We start from the raw sequence: 18,611 nt of genomic DNA on the forward strand, positions 1-18,611 counted from the left end.
AAACATTGGGCTCCATGGTATGGCTCCTCCCTCATAAGCAGAGGCTCCCCCCAGAGAGGTGCAGTGATGGGCTTCAGGGAATCTGTACAAAATGAAGCGAGGGGGACTCGTGGGTATTTCTAAGGAGAGAGCCCATAGTTTTCATCAAGTATCACAGAAAAGGCTGGTAGACCTTCATGGTTAGGAACTCTGCTCTGGGTACCAGAATCCCAGGACAGGAGTGCTCCCTTCCCAACCATGGCTGGTCCCTTTGGCATCACCCCAGCATGGCAGGCCATGTTGGGGGCTCTAAGCACGCTGAGAAGAAGTCTCTTCTCCAAAAGTGGGAGACTTGCAGAAATCGCCCTACCCATCCTGCCCCAGCTTGAGGAGTGCCTGAGGGCAGAAGGAAGCCCAGTCCCCCTGTTGCTTACTTGCCTCTTGGGCCTCCGTTTCCTCACTGTAAAAGGGCAGAAGTGAATGCCTGCTTTGTAGCGTTCTCTCAGCATCAAAGCTAAGTCTTGTGGGCAGGGGTCTGTTACCCCTGCTGAGCTGATACCTGGGAACTTCTGGGCCATTCTTGGCTGAGCCTCCTTTTCCAGAGTCCAGGCCCTCCTCCTGCAGAGCAGAGACAGGAGCAGAGTGTTTCTGCTGGCCAGGCCTTCCCGGCTGCAGCAGGAAAGCATCTGTCCCCCTATAACAGGCAGGTGGTGGAATTAAGCTAGAATGTGAGCTAACCAGGAGGGAGCTTGTCTCTCCTGCTCTCTGCTCTGTGCTCAGGGCCCAGAACACTGTGTCCCACCCAGGAGGCGCTCAGTAAGTATTTGTCCAACAGCAGTTGGGGCTTGTGGGAAAGGGGTAGCCGGAGAAGTTGGGGGGAGGGGCCGTAACATTTTCCCAACCAAAGGCCCTGGTTCAGGGCGCCCTTCTCCTCTCCAGGCCCATTTTCCCATCTCTAAAATGAGGAGCTGTCCCAGAGGGGCTCCACGCTCCATTCAGGCCCTCACGACCACACCATCTTGAGAGCATGATTTGATAGAGGGAATCAGGGAAGGCATGAGGGACCCAGGAATTCTGAGGGGACAGGACAGGGGGGCACTCTGTGGTTAGACCTAGACTGGGACCTTGGCAGCTGGGGCCTGCGGAAAGCTGTCTGCTGCCACCCACAAGATGGGCTCCCTCACGGGCCCCCAGCCCTTCACCTGCTCAGCCCGAGGAGCTCTAGGAACACTGGCTCTTCTTCCTTTTGCAAACGAGGCAAAGGCCAACACTCCCCACAGCAGTCCTGCTGGAAGCTCTGAGGGAAAGGGGTCCTGTCTCTAGCTGGGACCCTGCTCCAGCCTTGGCCCTGGGTTGAAATGGCCTTCACAGACACCCCCACCCCACCCCCAGACCCTGGGGAGACGGGGTTGATGCGGGAGAGCCTTTGGTTAGTTTTGTGCTGGTTTGTAAGCCACTCAGTACCAACCTCACCCCTGCTCTCCTTTCTCTGTCTTCTCTTTCTGAGTTACTTCTGGGACCATAGCCTGATAGAAAAACCTACCTGGCATTATAATTAGACATAATTTGCTGTTTAATTTAAGCAGTGGATTTCACCAACAATAAAGCATGGATTTTATAACACCCGCGACCGACAATTATTAAAATGAAATGTCTTTCTGAGAAAGTTCTAGCACGTTGCCCACTCCCCACCCCAACCAGCATTGTCTCCAGCAACCACTGAAATAGTAGTGAATACAACCCAACTGCATTACAAATTACTTAGGACAGGGCATCTGGGTGGCTCAGTGGGTTAAAGCCTCTGCCTTCAGCTCAGGTCATGATCTCGGGGTCCTGGGATTGAGCCCCGCATCGGGCTCTCTGCTCAGCAGGGAGCCTGCTTCCCCCCTCTCTCTCTGCCTGCCTCTCTGCCTGCTTGTGATCTCTCTCTCTCTGTCAAATAAATAAATAAAATCTTAAAAAAAAATTACTTAGGACGAAAGTTGGATGTGATTTTGGGTGAACATTGCAGAATTAGATGAGATTTTTTTAAAATGAAAACTCTCTCTTCTCCATGTCACAGGAACATTTTGGTGTATCATGCCTGATGTTTCTGTGGACATATGAACTATGCACACATTTATGTAATTTTTTGTACAATAAAATAATAATCTACATATCATTCTGTAACGTATATGCCCTTCAAGTCAGAACATGTGAGTCTCCCCTGTTGTTTGCGTGACCACAGTAACAGACATTTGGGTGATTTCCAGTTTTCCATTATTGCAAAAAGTGCTGATGTGACACTTTGTACCTAATCTTTGTGCACTTGTATGAATTTATCTGCAAGGCAACTTTCTAGAAGAGGGATTACTAAATCCAAGAATATATAAATTTAAAATATTCATAGAGGGTTGCCTGACTGGCTCAGTCAGTGGAATGTGCGACCCTTGATCTTGGGGTTACGAGTTTGAGCCCCACGTTGGGTGTGGAGACTACTGAAAAAGAAAATCTTTGAAAAAAAATAAATAAAATATTTATGGATCTCACCAAACTGTCAAAATCAAATTTTTGTCAATTTGTATGTTCACAGTGTGCAATTTCTTTCTTTTTTTTATTTTTAAATTAACATATAATGTATTATTAGTCCCAGGCATACAGGTCTGTGAATCATCAGGCTTACACCACAGTGTGCAATTTCTTAATTCAGCACCAAGTGAGTTGATGACTACGCTATCTTGCCAATCTGTATCTATCTGATAGGAGAGCCTTGTATCCCAGTGTTTTAATTTGCATTTCTTCAACTGGAAGTTGAACACTGTTGCTTATATTTTGGGCCTTTATATTTCTGCTGATATCCATTGCCCCATTTTTAAGTTGTCTGATTCTTATTGATTATAAAAGGCTTTACATATAAAGGACATCATCAAATTAATTTTTGTTTTGTCCTAATTACTGGCAAATATTTTTTTCTTTTTCTGTGTGTTTTATTGATTTATGTTTTATTTCCAAAATCTACATAGTAACAGTTTCCAGAATTCTCTTTGTGGAGTCCTGGTTTCTTGTTGAGTTGCAGTTTTAATACTATATCACTGGGATGGTCCTCAGTCTGCACATTGAGATTTAGGGGAGGAAGTGTCTTGCCATTTGCAGGGAAGAGTAAGAGGTGCAGAGAGGATCTGCAGATATCCAGGGCAGCCAAGAGACCACATGGGTGATGGAAAAAAGTCCAGACTTTAGTACTCTCCCTGGCTGCCCTGTCCTCTCTTGGTGTGAGTTTTTCCAAATGCACAATGAGGGGGATAAAAAAATTTAGCTCCCAGGTCACTTCCTGTTTTAACATTTGATGAGTCTGTTCACACATGGTATGCCCCCGGACGGGCTGCTGCCCCTTTTGGGAATTATTTCTGGACCTCCATAAAGGGGGAGGTAGAGGGGCGCCTGGTTGGCTCAGTCAGTTAAGCAACTGCCTTCTGCTCAGGTCATGATCTTAGGGTCCTGGAATTGAGTCCTTCGTTGGGCTCCCTGATCAGCGGGGAGTCTGATTCTCCCTTCCTTTTGCCCCTCCTCACTCTCCACTCATGTTGTCTCTCCCTGTCTCTCAAATAAATAAGTAAAATCTTTTTTTTTAAGATTTTATTTATTTGACAGAGAAAGATCACAAGTAGAGAGAGAGAGAGAGAGAGAGAGGAGGAGGAAGCAGGCTCCCTGCCTAGCAGAGAGCCTGATGTGGGACTCGATCCCAGGACCCTGAGATCATGACCTGAGCTGAAGGCAGAGGCCCAACCCACTGAGCCACCCAGGCAGCCCAAATAAGTAAAATCTTTAAAAAAAAAAAAAGGTGGAGGTAGAACAGGGTGAAGGGTCCAGTCCTTTACAACTCTGATATGACTCCACAGCTGAGTCTCCCAACATTCTCCATACCTCAGAGGCACCCAGGACAATTAGCAGCCCCGGGGCTGATCCTTGGAAATGCAGTCTTCAGATAAAGGGCTAGTATCCAAAATCTATAAAGAACTTATCAAACTCAACACCCAAAGAACAAATAATCCGATCAAAAAATCCATGTCTTCATGGGCGGAAGACATGAACAGACATTTCTGCAAAGAAGACATCCAGGTGGCCGACAGACACATGAAAAACTGCTCCACATCACTCGGCATCAGGGAAATACAAATCAAAACCACAATGAGATACGACCTCACACCAGTCAGAATGGCTAAAATTAACAAGTCAGGAAATGACAGGTGTTGATGAGGATGAGGAGAAAGGGGAACCCTCCTACACTGTTGGAGGGAATGCAAGCTGGTGCAGCCACTCTGGAAAACAGTGTAGAGATTCCTCAGAAAGTTGAAAATAGAGCTACCCAATGACCCAGCAATCACACTACTGGGTATTTACCGCAAAGACACAAATGTAGTGATCTGAAGGGGCACTTGCACCCCAATGTTTATAGCAGCAATGTCCACAATAGCCAAACTATGGAAAGAGCCTAGATGTCCATCAACAGATGAATGGATAAAGAAGATGTGGTACACACACACACACACACACACACACACACACACACACTGGAATACTATGCAGCCATCAAAAGAAACAAAATCTTACCATTTGTAATGACATGGATGGATCTAGAGGGAATTGAGCTAAGTGAAATAAGTCAGTCAGAGAAAGGCAATTATCATATGATCTCCCTGATATGAGGAATTTGAGAAACAAGACAGGATCATAGGGAAAGGGAGGGAAAAATGAAACAAGACAAAACCAGAGAGGGAGACAAACCATAAGAGACTCTTAATCTCAGGAAACAAACTGAGGGTTGCTGTGGGGTTGGCGGGGAGGGATAGGGTGGCTGGGTGGTGGACACTGGGGAGGGTATGTGCTATGGTGAGTGCTGTGAATTGTGTAAGACTGATGATTCACAGACCTGTACTCCTGAAACAGATAATATATTATATGTTAAAAAAAGAAAGAAAGAAAGAAAAGAAAAGAAATGCAATCTCGGAGTGATCCCCCAGTTGGGCTCCCACAGTGCTTCTGGGCTGCTTGGGTAAACACACTTATCTTCAAACACAGGGCTTTGGAGTTACACTGTTGTGTTTGCTTTCTGATCATTCATCAAGCTGTATACTTATGATCTTGCCAAGGAGAAAGGGACAGCTTATTCTAAACCCCAAAAAGGCTGGGGAACCCTGATGTGAATGCACTTTGCAGTCCGGGGCATGCACATACAGATAGTATTTGGGCACCAAGGGCTTGATGATGCTGATGTGTGCTTTTGCTCTCTGTCTAACACAGAAGGAAGAAGGGACTGAAGGGGTCCAGCTTGGCTACCAAGGAGTTCCCTGGGCCCATGGACATTTAAAGTGGATCTTGGGTGAGCCTCAGTCTCCTCATCTGTACAGTGGGGTCAATGATGCCTCCTTCTCCAAGCTATCTAGTTTTGGGTCAAATAACCTTCAAGCAGAGCAGCTGACCTGGCACATAGTAGGTGCTCAAGTCGAGCCAATCCAGCCCTCGGTGGGGGCCTCCTGTGAAAACAGGTTGCGGCCAGATCTTGGTGCTGGGGCTACGCATTGTGCTTAGGGAGGCTGGACAGACCTGATTTGCCCCCCACTGGGGCTCACTTCATCTCCGCGCACCTCAGTTTGCTGGTCCGTTCAGTGCAGAGAGTCAAACCACTTTGGCAGGGTTGTCATAAGGATTAAATGAGGCCACGTGTGTGAAGTGTGGCGGCCAGAGCCAGGCCCAGAGCCAGCAGCTCTGTGTACCCTGGGGGGATTCCTGGCTTCAGAGAACAGAGTCCCTTTTGACTCTCCTGGCCACCGCGGTCATTACACATGATCCCTGAGCGCTGGAGAGCAAATATCTTCGCCCCACCTTCTCCTGGGCTGCAGCCCCTCTGGCCTGCCAGGTTTGGGTTGGCGGGCAGGGCGAGTGGCTCGGCTTTGATGTGAGTTGTGCTGAAGCTGGGAGATGGAGGTGTGGGGCCCCCCGCTGGCCTTGGTGGCTCAGGACCAGCTCCAACTCTTCAGCCCCAGAGCCTGGCAGGGCCCTGCTGCCCTGGGCCAGTGGAGGGAGGTAGCTTGCCACCGGTAGCTCCTCACACCATCCCTAAGACATGGGCATGGCTGTTAGTTCCATTTTGTCGATAGGGAAACTAGGAGAGTTGCTCCCCGGCTCTGGGGATCACCAAGGTAGGTAGGAAGGCAGAAGTGCCTCCTGATTCGCCGTGAGTTCGAAAGTCCAACACATTCTCTGGAAGGTGCTTCTTTACCTTTACACTCTGGTGTGAAGAAGGTGCTTCACACCAGAGCCTGCAAGGGCTAACGCACACCCACATAGGTTTCCCAGGCATCTGATCTGTGCCTGGCCCTGCGCCCCCGCTGAGAGAGCAGGGAGGATGAATCAGACACAGTCTCTACACAGGCATGGGTTCAAATCCCAGCTCTGGCTCTGGCCAGCTGCAGGGACAGCTCTGGACCTCAATTTCCTTATCTGTCAAATGGGGCGTTAAAGGGAAAGTTAAATCAAGTACTATGTTGGAAGTGATTACCGGTTTATGCGAGGGAGGCATTACTAACACACCGGAGCCCAACTCCCAAGTCTCTGTGACCGAAGCAGGAAAAGCCCAAGGAGAGAGTGCGTGAGGTGCTCTGGCAGCTCCCACAGGAGCAAGCATGGGATGGGAGACAGGGATGTGCTTCCAGGCAGAAGACTTGTCTTTCTGCTGGTCTTGCCATTCCCGCTCATTTTTCAGAGGAGGAGAAAGTAGCCCAGAGCAGGGTTTTGCCCCAAAATTGGAGAAGAGGAGCCTGTCTCAGCTCTGGGCAGGAGTTCCCAGTGTACTCTGCAGTCCTGGGAAACTACTTTAACCTCTTGGTGCCTCAGTTTCTCCCTCTGTCTGTCACACGGAGGGAGCTGCCGGAAGTGCCTTGCCTCTGAAGCACGAGCACCTCTCATGGAATGACCCAAGGGTCCATCAAAGTGGTCCCACTGGAACCAGGCTTAGGTTGGATCAGACTAAACGTGGAAGGGGTCAAGTTGGGGAGCCCCTCCCAGAGGGGTCCCAGAAACCTTCAAGGGAGGAGGTGGCCTTGGAGAGGACTGTGGCTTTGTCTCTGCTTGGACTCTGCTGTGGGCAAGGGGCTCCTGAGTCCTTAGAAGGTGAGGAGGGAGGCGAGAATGCCGGGGCACCCGCAGGCATTCCAATCCCAGGGTGGGACCTGATGTGAGGAGAGACGCCTGCCCTGCCGGGGGTGGCAGTGGGGGCAGGCCTGGGGTCACGAGGGGAGGAGGAAGAGGAGGAGGCAGGGGACCGTTGCCAGCCAGGAAATGTCTGCCGGCTGGCATCAGGCGCTCTTGAGTTAGCGTGCTTCCTGGAAGCAGTGCACACAAGCCCAGTGACCTCACCCCTCAGACATGCGGGGACAGCCCCCCATGCCAAATAGCCCGTCCCCTGGCCCCCTGGGACCGCAAACGGGTGGTAGTGTGGACCTTTCAGCTCTGAAACAACATCTTTTCACTCAACAGTGTTGACTGAGCACCCACTTCATGCGGGCACCATGCCAGGCAGCAGCTCTCAAAGAACGGCTCTTAGTGGCTGATGGGCCTACCTTCTCCCAGCCAGTCCCTTGCCCCTGGAGCTGGGCAGATCTCCTCGTGTGCTCTTTTGGTGGGGGCAGTGAGGTCATCCCGGATGAGGAGGAGTCCCTAGAATAGATAAGCCCTCGAGAGGTGGGATGGAGGGTGGCCTGCGAACTTGGGTTTGGCCCCACTCAGTCTCAGTTGCTGCGCTGGGGGGTCTGTATCCCCCAACAGTCAATAGGTCACCCTCGCTTACAGAGACACAGTCGAGGCCTCTTGCCTCACCTCAGCCGGGGCAGGCAATGTGGACTCCCATTTTACACCCACTCAACCTTCTTAGCAGTCCTACCAACGAGACCCCATGAACCCATTTGATAGATGAGAAAACTGAGCCTCAGAGAGACTAAGCGGCTTACCCCAAACCACTAGACCAGTAGGTTGCTTCAAACAGACGGGGGGCTCAGCTAACACTGGTTTCAGTATCTGAGGTCTTCATGGTCAGGAAAGACCCAGGTCTGAGTCTGGGTCCACACTCGCACGAACAGTAGGACCTGGAGCGAAGTGGCTCCCCTGAGACCATCTCCATCCTGCCTGGGCATTCTGTCTCCTGGGAGCCCTGCTCCTTCTTAGAGCCTCTTAGACTGTGCTCAGAGGGTTTCGCCTCCCAGAACTCTCTGGCCACATAGGACCTGGAGAAGGCCTGAGCCCATTTCTCTGCCTCTAGGTCTAACCAGGTCATCAGCAAGATTTGATAGAGTGTAGACCATTTGACTAGGCATACTGGGAAGGGCCAGGTGAGGAGGAGGGAGAAGGGAGAAAGGTACAGCTGAAGAGCAGGACACGGCAGCCCATCACCCTTCCTATCTCCTTCAGGTACTGGAGGTTGTTGGGGATGAGAAAGGACCATCCTATGTGACCTAAAGAGACTGGTGCCGGCCGCCATAATGACCAGCTTTGTTCCCACTTTGCTTTGTGAAGATACCGCATGTCTTAACTCATCTTATCCCAAAGACAGCTGTGTGAATTGCTGATAGCATCCCTAGTCTGCCCATGAGCAGATGAGGAAAATGACTCTTGGACCGACTGACCCAAGGGCCCTGATCGAATGAGTGTGTGGGAGTCTCTGACTCCCCTGGGGAGGCTTCCAGAACCAGGCAGTGGAGGCCGCAGTTTCTCCTCAGAGAAAAAGAGAAGGCCTTGTTTTTTACAGTGGTGTGGAGCTCTTGGAAAATCTTTGAGGCAGGTACAATAGAAGTCACCAGAATAAAACAGGAAGAAAGTCCCGCATCATGTTCACCCTAAAACCCCTGGGCCGACAGGCTGCCTTCTCCATGAAATGACACCAACCTCAGACTGTCTGGATAGCTCTGGGGACCTGAGCAGGCTTCTGGCTGCCCTCACAACCACCTCATAGCTTCCAGTTTGCCATCTGCTCAGTGGGGATATTGATAACTGGGCTGACAAGAAGATCGCATTGGGCACAGCCCCAAACACTTGGCACAGCAAAGCCCTTCAGCTGGCTCCATTCTCTCCTCCCTCTGAAGAAATGCAGCTTCCCCCCTGCCTGCTTGGAGATGGTATCAGAGAAAGGGGAGGCGGTTTAAGTCTGTGTCAAGAATTTGGGGCATTGGCTGCCCATAGCTGGGCTCAAAACCCGACTCTCTCTTGTACCAACCTTGGTCAAGTCTGTCACTTCTGTGACCTGCAGTTCTCTCGTTTACAAAATAATGTCCACCACCAGAATGAGCTCCTCTCGCACAGCCGCAGGGGTTACCCACAGAGGGGAGAGTCAGAGTCACCATAGAGGGGGTAACATTCAACCCAGAGGAATGCCTCAAAGTTGGTGGCACCCCAGAGCAATGGGAAAGATGCATCATGGTGAAGCTTGGGAGAGTGTTTCTAGCAGCTTCTAAAATCGAGTCACCTACATTATTAGTTACTCAGAAAACCTGGCTCAGATCTTCCTCAAGGGAAACCAAGTTGCTCCATGGAGGAACATAGCTCTCAGGTGTCAGAATACCCAGGCAGGATGGAGACAGAGGCTTGAAAGGAGAGTAGGCCGGACCCTGGGCTCCTTCTGGTTTCCCTACCCTAGTTTAATCCAGGCCAGTGCAACAGAAACTCTCTGAGCTTTTACAATGTGCTAGTTCTTTGCTAGGTACTTTGTAGGATCAGGTAAATCATGGATCAGACATTAATTCTGCCCTTAAGAAGGTTACAGTTGAGTGAAAAGAAGTAATGATAATATGAATAAGATCTCTTCACGCCCCCTGCATCATGGCTACCTAGCACATAGTAGGTCTCAGTATATGTTGACTGAATGTGAGCTAAGAGCCGCAATAGGCAGCAGACCCAGGGTGGGTCTTTTATGTAGGGCTTTGACAGCTGCTTAAGAGTCCTCTGCTCTTCCATTTGTCCACTGATTCTTTGTCAAGACCGATGAAGACCACAGTAGGGCAAACCCCCAGCTTCTCCTCACTCCTGCCACCAGCCCTCCTCTGAACTCTGAGGAGTCTCCGGATGTCAGGAGGAAGTGGCCAGGCTGCGGAAGGCAGGCTCATTTCCCAGTGCGGGGCCGGGCCGCCAGCCCCGGGTCCTGTTTACACAGCAAGGCGGACAGGCCGGCAGGACTTGGCGGCAAATGTGCTTCTGCCTCTGAGAACAGAAGATGCTGGCAGAGCCGGGCCAGGCCAGGCGCGGGGAGGCCCGTGCCAAGGGGAAAGTCGAATGTAAAGAGTGTTTCCTCCTGGCCAGGCGGCCCCAGACTTTTGTCTCCAGTCTGCGGGCAGTTCCTCCAGTGATTCATAATCAGCGGGAACTTAAAAATAAACCCCACCACAGCCTCGTTCCACAGCCCGGCCGGGACCTGGGGGTCTTGGGAAACAGGGAGGCTGTGGCGAGGCCCTGAGGATGCCCTGGGGAGCACCTGAGTGTTGCCGGCTGCTGGGCAGGGGCATCTCTTGCTGGGAAGAGTTTTGCTGGGCTGCTGCCAGCAGTCACGTTTTCTACCAGAGGACTTGGAAATTAGGCCACTGGTCTGGAGCAGGGAACTCTGCAAGGCTTGCGTTTTTCATCCTCCCCCTCCCGCCCCCCCGGAGTGTGGTAGAAGAAGCTAGGTAGAATTTTGCAACAGCCGGGCTTGAAGACCTATTTTGGATATAATTTCGAATTTATGGAAAAGTTGCAAAAAATCAGACAGAAAACCCCTGCATAACCTGTAACCAGATTCATCAGTTGCTTATGTTCTGTCCCATTATCCTTCTCCATTCTTTTTCTCATATTTTTTATTCCAAACCATCTAAAAGGAGGCTTCCAGCATCACCCCTCTGTGGCCCCCGTGCCTCCAGTGTGCGTTTCCTGAAACAGCCAGTGCTTGCATCTCTGACTGACCACTGACTCCGTGTATTCCAGGGCGAGCCGTTCGAGTCCCGCATCCCCCTCTGTGACGCGGGACTGCGAGGGCCCCTCACTGCGGAGAGGACGAGAAGTAACTGGAAACATCTGCTGGAATAATAATAATAAGCATGGCTCATTATCATGTGCAAAGCAACTTGCACACATTATGTCATTCGGCCTGCACCCCATCTCTCCTTTCCCAACGAGGAAACGGCCTCAGAGACCATGTGTGATTTGTCACATGCCAGGCTAGGCTTTCCTGCCCAGAGTAGGCACTGAATTCCGGGCCTGTCCTGTCCCTGGTAGATATATTCGCTGTTCATTGCAATCAAAGCCTGGGCTTGCTAGGGCCTCAGTCTCCCCGTTGCGCTGTTCGCACAGGGATCTCTGGGGTAGGATGTGAGATGCTTCAGCAGCAACCCAGCACTCCAGGATCTGGAGACCAGGTAAGAAGGAGCCCTTCCTATGACAGGGCTGGAGTGGAAGCTGCTCCAGTGGCCAGATCGGCTTCCTCTGAGTTCTTCTGGCCACCTCATGATCTGGGCATGATTGTCTCTGGAAACTCCAGGAACTCCTGACCAGAAGACCTTGAGCCTCCAGGGTCTCTGGAGATCCTGCAATGATGAGGTATGGCCACCAGATGGCGCTACACAGGCCACCGTGCTGTCAAGGAAGAGACTTGTCCTCTGTCCAGTGTCTGTCTGAGAGTGGCCGCTCTCCTCCGAGTATGTTCATTCTTCCACTGCAGCCAAGGAAACGGAGAGCACAAGGAGAAGAGACCTGCCGAGTCCGCTTGGCTCCCCCTTTGTGCTTCCCAGGGATTGTTACCTTGGTTGAGCAAGGCCACAGGACTGTGGCAGTTGCTGGGTTTCTCCAGACCTCCATTTCCAGGTGTGCAGAAAAGGGCGAGTCACTTCTGCCTGGCTTTCTTCAGGGGGTCTGTCTGGATGTCAGGTCAAACACAGGCTCTCGGTTGCCTCGACTGAGAGACCGCTATTAATGGTAGAGGCTGTTATATGTTGTCACGGGTATGAACGGCTCCCCACATCCAAGGGCTGTGAGGCTATTAGCCTGCACACCAGAGTCCAGGCTACTGCCACCCAGCTCTGGGCCTGCCTTCAGCTCCCGGAGCGACCTCACTTATAAACTCTAGTTTATAAGTGACAGGACACCCAGGGCCCATCTCACCTGTATGATCCATTCCTCAAATTGAGGAAAGTCCAGACAGGGCCAGTGACTTGCCCAAGGTCTCACAGTCCCACCTGACCACACCACAGCACACATCCCCTAACCCTGGGGGATGGCTATCATGAACTCTTCTCTCTGCCCGGAGACCCAGCAAAGAAACCCTTGTGGGGAAGGGCTGATACAGCTTGGGCAGAAATGGGCACATTAGAGGGCCACCAGGCCCTGGAGGCCAGGCTGCAAGTGGGCTCAGTTTAGAGCCCAAGGAACCTCCCCTCCCCTCTCCTCTCCAGCCCTCCCTCACCCCAGGTCTTCCATGGAAAAACCCCTCAGGGCTCACCTGCCCAGACCCTGGGGGGCGGGGGGGGGGATATTTTAAAGTTTAAACACTCTCTAGGAACATGCTACATTTCTATTCATACAGTGTATCTATGATTTTATTTATGAAATAAGGCTTTTGTTCTCTGTTAATTAGTGGGCTCATGTAAAAACCCTCTCCCCTAGCTCAGGATGTGGGGCACAGGGGGAAAACTAATAAAAATATAAAAATATGGAATTCCAGATGCACTGGGCAGGACCAGGCTTCCTGCCTGGGGGTGGGGAGGGGTGCACATTACCCCATATTAGTAACTGTCCAGAATCCAGGCTGATAAGGTGCATATATTGGGAAGCACATGCTAGTAACTTGAATTCATTCATACTTAGCTGTAACAGGCCGAGGGAGTGGCTTTTCCTTGAGCAAGACTGGATGGGGAAGAAGAGAGAAAGCAGGGCCCTGAGAGCCTGGGAGTGGGATGGGGAGGAACAGGGCAGAGGGTTGGGGGTGTGCACAGAGACTGGAAGTAGAGAGCCCCAGAGATTGCCCGTATTGCCAACCTGCCAGAAGGAAATGGGAGATTTGCTTTCAGGAGAGGCCTGGCTGAGTTGCAGAGGGCACAGACAACTCAGTCTCCCTGAGTCATTTGGTAATGGGGTGGGGGAGGGGGAGGAGAAAGAAGCATTCTTGTGACCTAGAATTTCCCCAACAGGAAGGGTTGACCAATAGGCCCAGTCTTATCCATCTCCCTGCAGAGCCTCCCAACTGGCCTGGGAAGCAGGAACTGTAAAGTCATCTCCATTTCTCTCCTGGTAGGCTGAGGCCCAGAGAAAGAGAGGGGCTTGCCCAATAGTGGTCAACTGAGTGCCAGAATGCCTAGAAGACAACCAGAGTGTCCTACTCTATTGCATTTTACTCACGCTCTGCCTGAATCTGAAATTATGCCAAATCAGTTTCTGGCTCTGTGCCCCTGAACAAGTTAATGAACCTCTCTAAGCTCAGTTTTCCTCATCTGCAAAATGGGAGTGATATCTCCTATCTCCTGGGGTTGCTGACGAGATGTGATGCTGTATGAGAGAGGCTGGCACCCAGTAGGCCTGCGATTAATGGGAGCCCTATTACAGAGGAGTTGAATTTCACTTGGGGTACAGTTTTTAAGGCAGCTTAATGCAAAAAAAAAAAAAATCCTTTATAAAGATACCATTAAGTTAAATCCTTATTGGGGGGGTCCAGGGGGGAAGAAAGAGGAAGGGTTTAGGGTTGCCCAGGAGCCAATACCGTGAGCAAGGCATCATGGTAGGCAGACTGTATACCGTGGAAGGTGTGCTGTGCAGGCCTGGCCAGAATAGGAGGGTGGGTGCCAGGACCCGCAGGGCCTTGAATGCCAGGTGAAGTCAGGACCCGCTTGCTGCTGTCTGGAGATGTGATTCTGGCAATGGGGTGTTTCAGGGAGGTTCCCTGTGTGTGTGTGTGTATGTGTCTGTGTGTGTGAATTTCCATCCACTCCCAAAGTTGTTTCTCTGTCAGAGAGCCACCCGTTTATGACTCCTGGCTGCCCCTGGGCGGCCTCTCTCAGCCCTCCTCCTCCCTGGCTGTCTGGCAGCCAGCTGAATTTTATGTGGGGAATTTGAGGAATTTGAAAAGGCAGAATGCAAATGCCACTGGCGGAGATTGCCTCGTCAGCCTCCGAGGGGGAAAAGCCCCCTGTTTGTGGGGCAGTGGAAGACAAGTGTGGAGTCCAGGGGTCCGGACCCTGCCCGTGGCGCCCGGACAGGTTCCTTAAGCCCCATCCCCTGAGAATGGGGCGATGTCACCACCGTCGAGCTGTTGGGGGGGCCAGGCTCGGAACCGAGAGCCGCTGCGAGTGGAGAGGTTACTAACGATCCCGCAGTGCCCTGGTTTTACCAACGAGGGAGTGGAGTCCCAGGGATGACTTCTGTCTGGGGCCCCTGGGGGCAGACCTGGGCGGCGGTCAGGATCCCAGCGCCCGTGGGGACGGGGGCGGAGGGCCGGGCCGACTGAGTCGCCCGGCGGCCCCGGACCCTGCGCCGCCCGTGACCCTTGGGGCCGCCCCGCCGCCCCCGGGCCTGTCCGCTTCGGGCGCCTGAGCCGGGAGCCGGGAGCCGCGCCCGATCGGGGCGCCTCTATCTCCCGCGGCCACGGCGTCTCCTAGTCTCGGCCGCCCGAGCGCCGGGCGTTATCTGCTCTCGCCCGGCCGGGCCTCTTCCCGCCTTCCCGCCGGGCCGGGGCCACCGCGGCGACGGGCCGCTCCCGCCTTATCGGCCGCCCCCGCGAGGGCTCAGGGGGCCTCCCGGGCGCCGGGGATGCGGCAGGGCCCGCTCCCCTCCCCCGCCCTCACTCCAGGATGCCTCCTCCCCGATTTGCCTCCTCCCCACCAAGCCCCCCTCCCCAAGATGCCCCCTCCTCCAGCAGCTCCTCCCAAAGCCGCCCCCTCTGGGCCACGCTGCTGGGAGTCCTGTCCCCAAGGGGCACTGCATCAGAAAAGGGGTTTTGTCAGATTTGTCCTTTCCTTAAAAGATAAGCCGAACTATGCTTAACCCCATTTTAGTCACGTTTTGAAGGATTATGCAAAGTTATGCAGAACAAAACAAAAAACAAAAGCACCCAGCTTCTACACCCGCTGTAGAGGAGGGCTGTCCGGAGAAACCAGAGTGCTTATCTACCAGATCTTTCTAAAACCGCTTCTACTCAGGGCTCCGTATGTTAAGGGCAGCACCCCTTGGAAGCTCAGTTTCCTCACCTGAATATTTGACAGCATAGAACATGCCGGGCCCCCCCACGGTGCAGAGAATGTGGGTGCAGACCTCTGTAATAACAATTTGGCAGTATAAATGGAAAGCCATAAAAGTATTCATACCCTTTGACTCAGTAATCTCTTTCTGGGAATGGATCCCAAGGAAACAGTTCAGCCGCAGCACAAGAAAACAAAACAAAACAAAACAAAAAACTACGGGTTCATCAATGTGTTATTTGTAAAGCTAGTACGCCTATCTTTCTAAGTGCAAAGTAGGAATATGCAAGTGGCTTGGGACTTGGGTTTGAACACCCCTTGGTCACCCACAAACCTGAGTGATCCTCTTCACCTCACTGAATCTCCTTTTTCATTTCTGGAAAGTGGAGAATCCCACCCCTCCCAGGACTTTCGTAAGAATTTGAGGAGACAGCCTGTGACACATCTAGTACAGGGTTTGGGTAGAGGAAGAAAATAAAAAATGTTTATTTTCCTTTCTCCATCCTTACAGAAATGAAAGTTGGGGTTATCGCACGCCATATTCGTAAATACTAAAGAACATGCATCTGGTGGCGAAGAGCTTAGAGTTTTGAGTCCTTCAGTATTGGATTAGATCAGAATCCTAGCTTCAACACTTCCTTCCTAGCTGTGTGATCTTGAGAGAATAAAAGACGTACTAGAACTTTCCCCCTAAAAGTCGTGAGAGTTAAATTAGGTAATATACACAACATGTGTGCGTCTGTGCCTGGCGTGTATTAAGTACTCTATATTTGGTAGCTATTATTATCATTAAATAGTGTTTAAAACTGGAAATAGGGGCTCCTGGGTGGCTCAGTCGGTTAAGAGTCTGCCTTTGGCTCAGGTCATGATCTCAGTGTCCTGGGATCGAGCCCTATATGGGGCTTTCTCCTTAGCAGGAGTCTGCTTCTCCCTTTCCCTCTGCTGCTCTCCTTGCTTGTACTCTCTCTCTGTCAAATAAATAAATAAATTCTTAAAAAAAAAAAAACTGGAAATAACTTCAGTACCCCAAAATACTACAAGTTAAATAAGCCAATGACTCTTTCGGTGGGATATGATGCAGTGTTTCAAAAAAGTAAGATAATTAATATAAACTAATGAGGAAGGATGTAGAGGATAAAATGTATCCATCTGGATAAGGGAGCTAAATATGAAAAATCGGAAGTAAAAATGTAAGGTGAATGCTTTAGGAAAAGTCTTGTATAATCCTGGGGTCATGAAGGAAAAGACAGATTAGACGAAATAAGATGTTTAGAGGTCTCCCCAGTAAGAAATCCCACGAACAAGTCTAGAGACTGTAGTAGATGGGGAGAAATATTTGGTATGCATAAAATAGACAAAGTGGGGGTGCCGGGGTGGCTCAGTTGGTTAAGTGTCTGCCTTTGGCTCAGGTCATGATCCCAGGGTTTTGGGATTGAGCCCCGAGTCAGGCTCTCTGCTCAGTGGGGAGCCTGTTTCCCCCTCTCCCATTGCCCCTCCCCACTGCTCATGCTCTCTCTTGCTTTCTCACTCTTGCTCTGTCCCATATAAATAAATAAAATCTTTTTGGGGCACCTGGGTGGCTCAGTGGGTTAAAGCCTCTGCCTTCGGCTCAGGTCATGATCCCAGGGTCCTGGGATCGAGCCCCACGTTGGGCTCTCTGCTCTGCAGGGAGCCTGCTTTCTCCTCTCTCTCTCTCTCTCTGCCTGCCTGTCTACTTGTGATCTCTGTCTGTCAAATAAATAAATAAAATCTTTAAAAATAAATAAATAAATAAATAAATAAAATCTTTTTTTTTTTTTAAGATTTTATTTATTTATTTGACAGAGAGAAATCACAAGTAGGCAGAGAGGCAGGCAGAGAAAGAGGAGGAAGCAGGCTCCCTGCTGAGCAGAAAGCCCGGATGTGGGGCTTGAACCCAGGACCTGGGATCATGACCCGAGCCGAAGGCAGTGGCCCAACCCACTGAGCCACCCAGGCGCCCCAATAAATAAAATCTTTAAAAAAATAAAGGGTTCATGTCTTTCATATCCCTTTTGATCTCTCATGTGGAATTCCTATAAGTTAATTGGAAAAAGTCAAACAATAGAAAAATGCACAACATCACTTCACAGATGATGAAATACAAACATAAGAAAGGTATACAACCTTCCCAGTTGCTGGGGAAATGCAAATAAAAATATAAACTAAATACCATTTCCACCAGGCATTGTTAATGTAGAAATGAGTGTGCTCTTTGCCCCACTGGTCCCACTTTCAGAACTTTATCCATAAAATCTATCCCTTAAAAAAATATTTTTTACTATAGTGTTCTTCATGGTGACAGTCTCAGTCTCTGCCTCTAAGGGCATAGGTAGATAAATTTGGTTATATCCAAACTTGGGAATACTGTGACCTGCGAAGAATGAGCTTGTTGAAGAAACACGTGTTGGAGAGGATGTGGGGAAGAAGGAACACACATGCACTGTTGGTGGGAATGCAGACTGGTGCAGCCACTGCGGAAAACAGTATGGAGTTTCCTCAAACAATATAAGAATAGAATTACCATATGATCCGGTAATCCCACTACTGAGTATTTACCCAAAGAATACAAAAACACTAATTCAAAAAGATATATGCACCCTTATGTTTGCTGCACCATTATTCACATTAGTCAAAAATGGAAGCAACCCAAGTGTCCTTTGGCTGATGAACAGATAAAGAAGATGTGGTATATGTGTACAATGGAATATTACTCATCCATAAAAAATCTCACCATTTACAACAAATGGATACATCTAGAGAGCATAATGCAAAGTGAAATGTCAGTCAGTGAAAGACAAATACTATATGGTTTCACTCATATATGGAATCTAAGAAAAAAAATGAACAAAGAAAAAGAAAGACAAACACAGAAACAGATTCTTAACTCTAGAGAACAAACTGACAGTGACCAGAGGGGAGGTGGGAGGGGAGGGGTGAAGTAGTTGAAGGGCATTCAGTGGATACTTACCATGATGAGCGCTGAGTCATATGTAAAATTGGTGAATCACTATGTTATACACCTGAAAGTAACATAACTATTCCAGAATTTAAAAAAAACAAAAAGGGAATGTGTTCACTCAATCCCATATGCAGTGATTTGTGGGGTTGTCTGTGATACTGATAGACAAACCAAGGCGATTACAAGGTATGATCCCATTTTGTATTTGAAAAAAGCTTGTGTGTGTGTGTGTGTGTGTGTGTGTGTGTGACAAGAGCAAGCTTCCAAGCCTTCAACCAAGGTAAATATTTTGTTATGTTTGAGCCTAAGGAAAAGTGGATGCATATATGAAAGGAAGCAGTAAGTGGTTTTGCCCATCTCCCCAACCCTGCCAGTTTTACGGAGATGTAATTGGCATATTGTGTATGTTTCAGATGTACAACATGATGAATTGA

The sequence above is a fragment of the Lutra lutra genome, chromosome 7, assembly GCF_902655055.1.
Source record: "Lutra lutra chromosome 7, mLutLut1.2, whole genome shotgun sequence".
Lineage (NCBI taxonomy): Eukaryota > Metazoa > Chordata > Mammalia > Carnivora > Mustelidae > Lutra > Lutra lutra.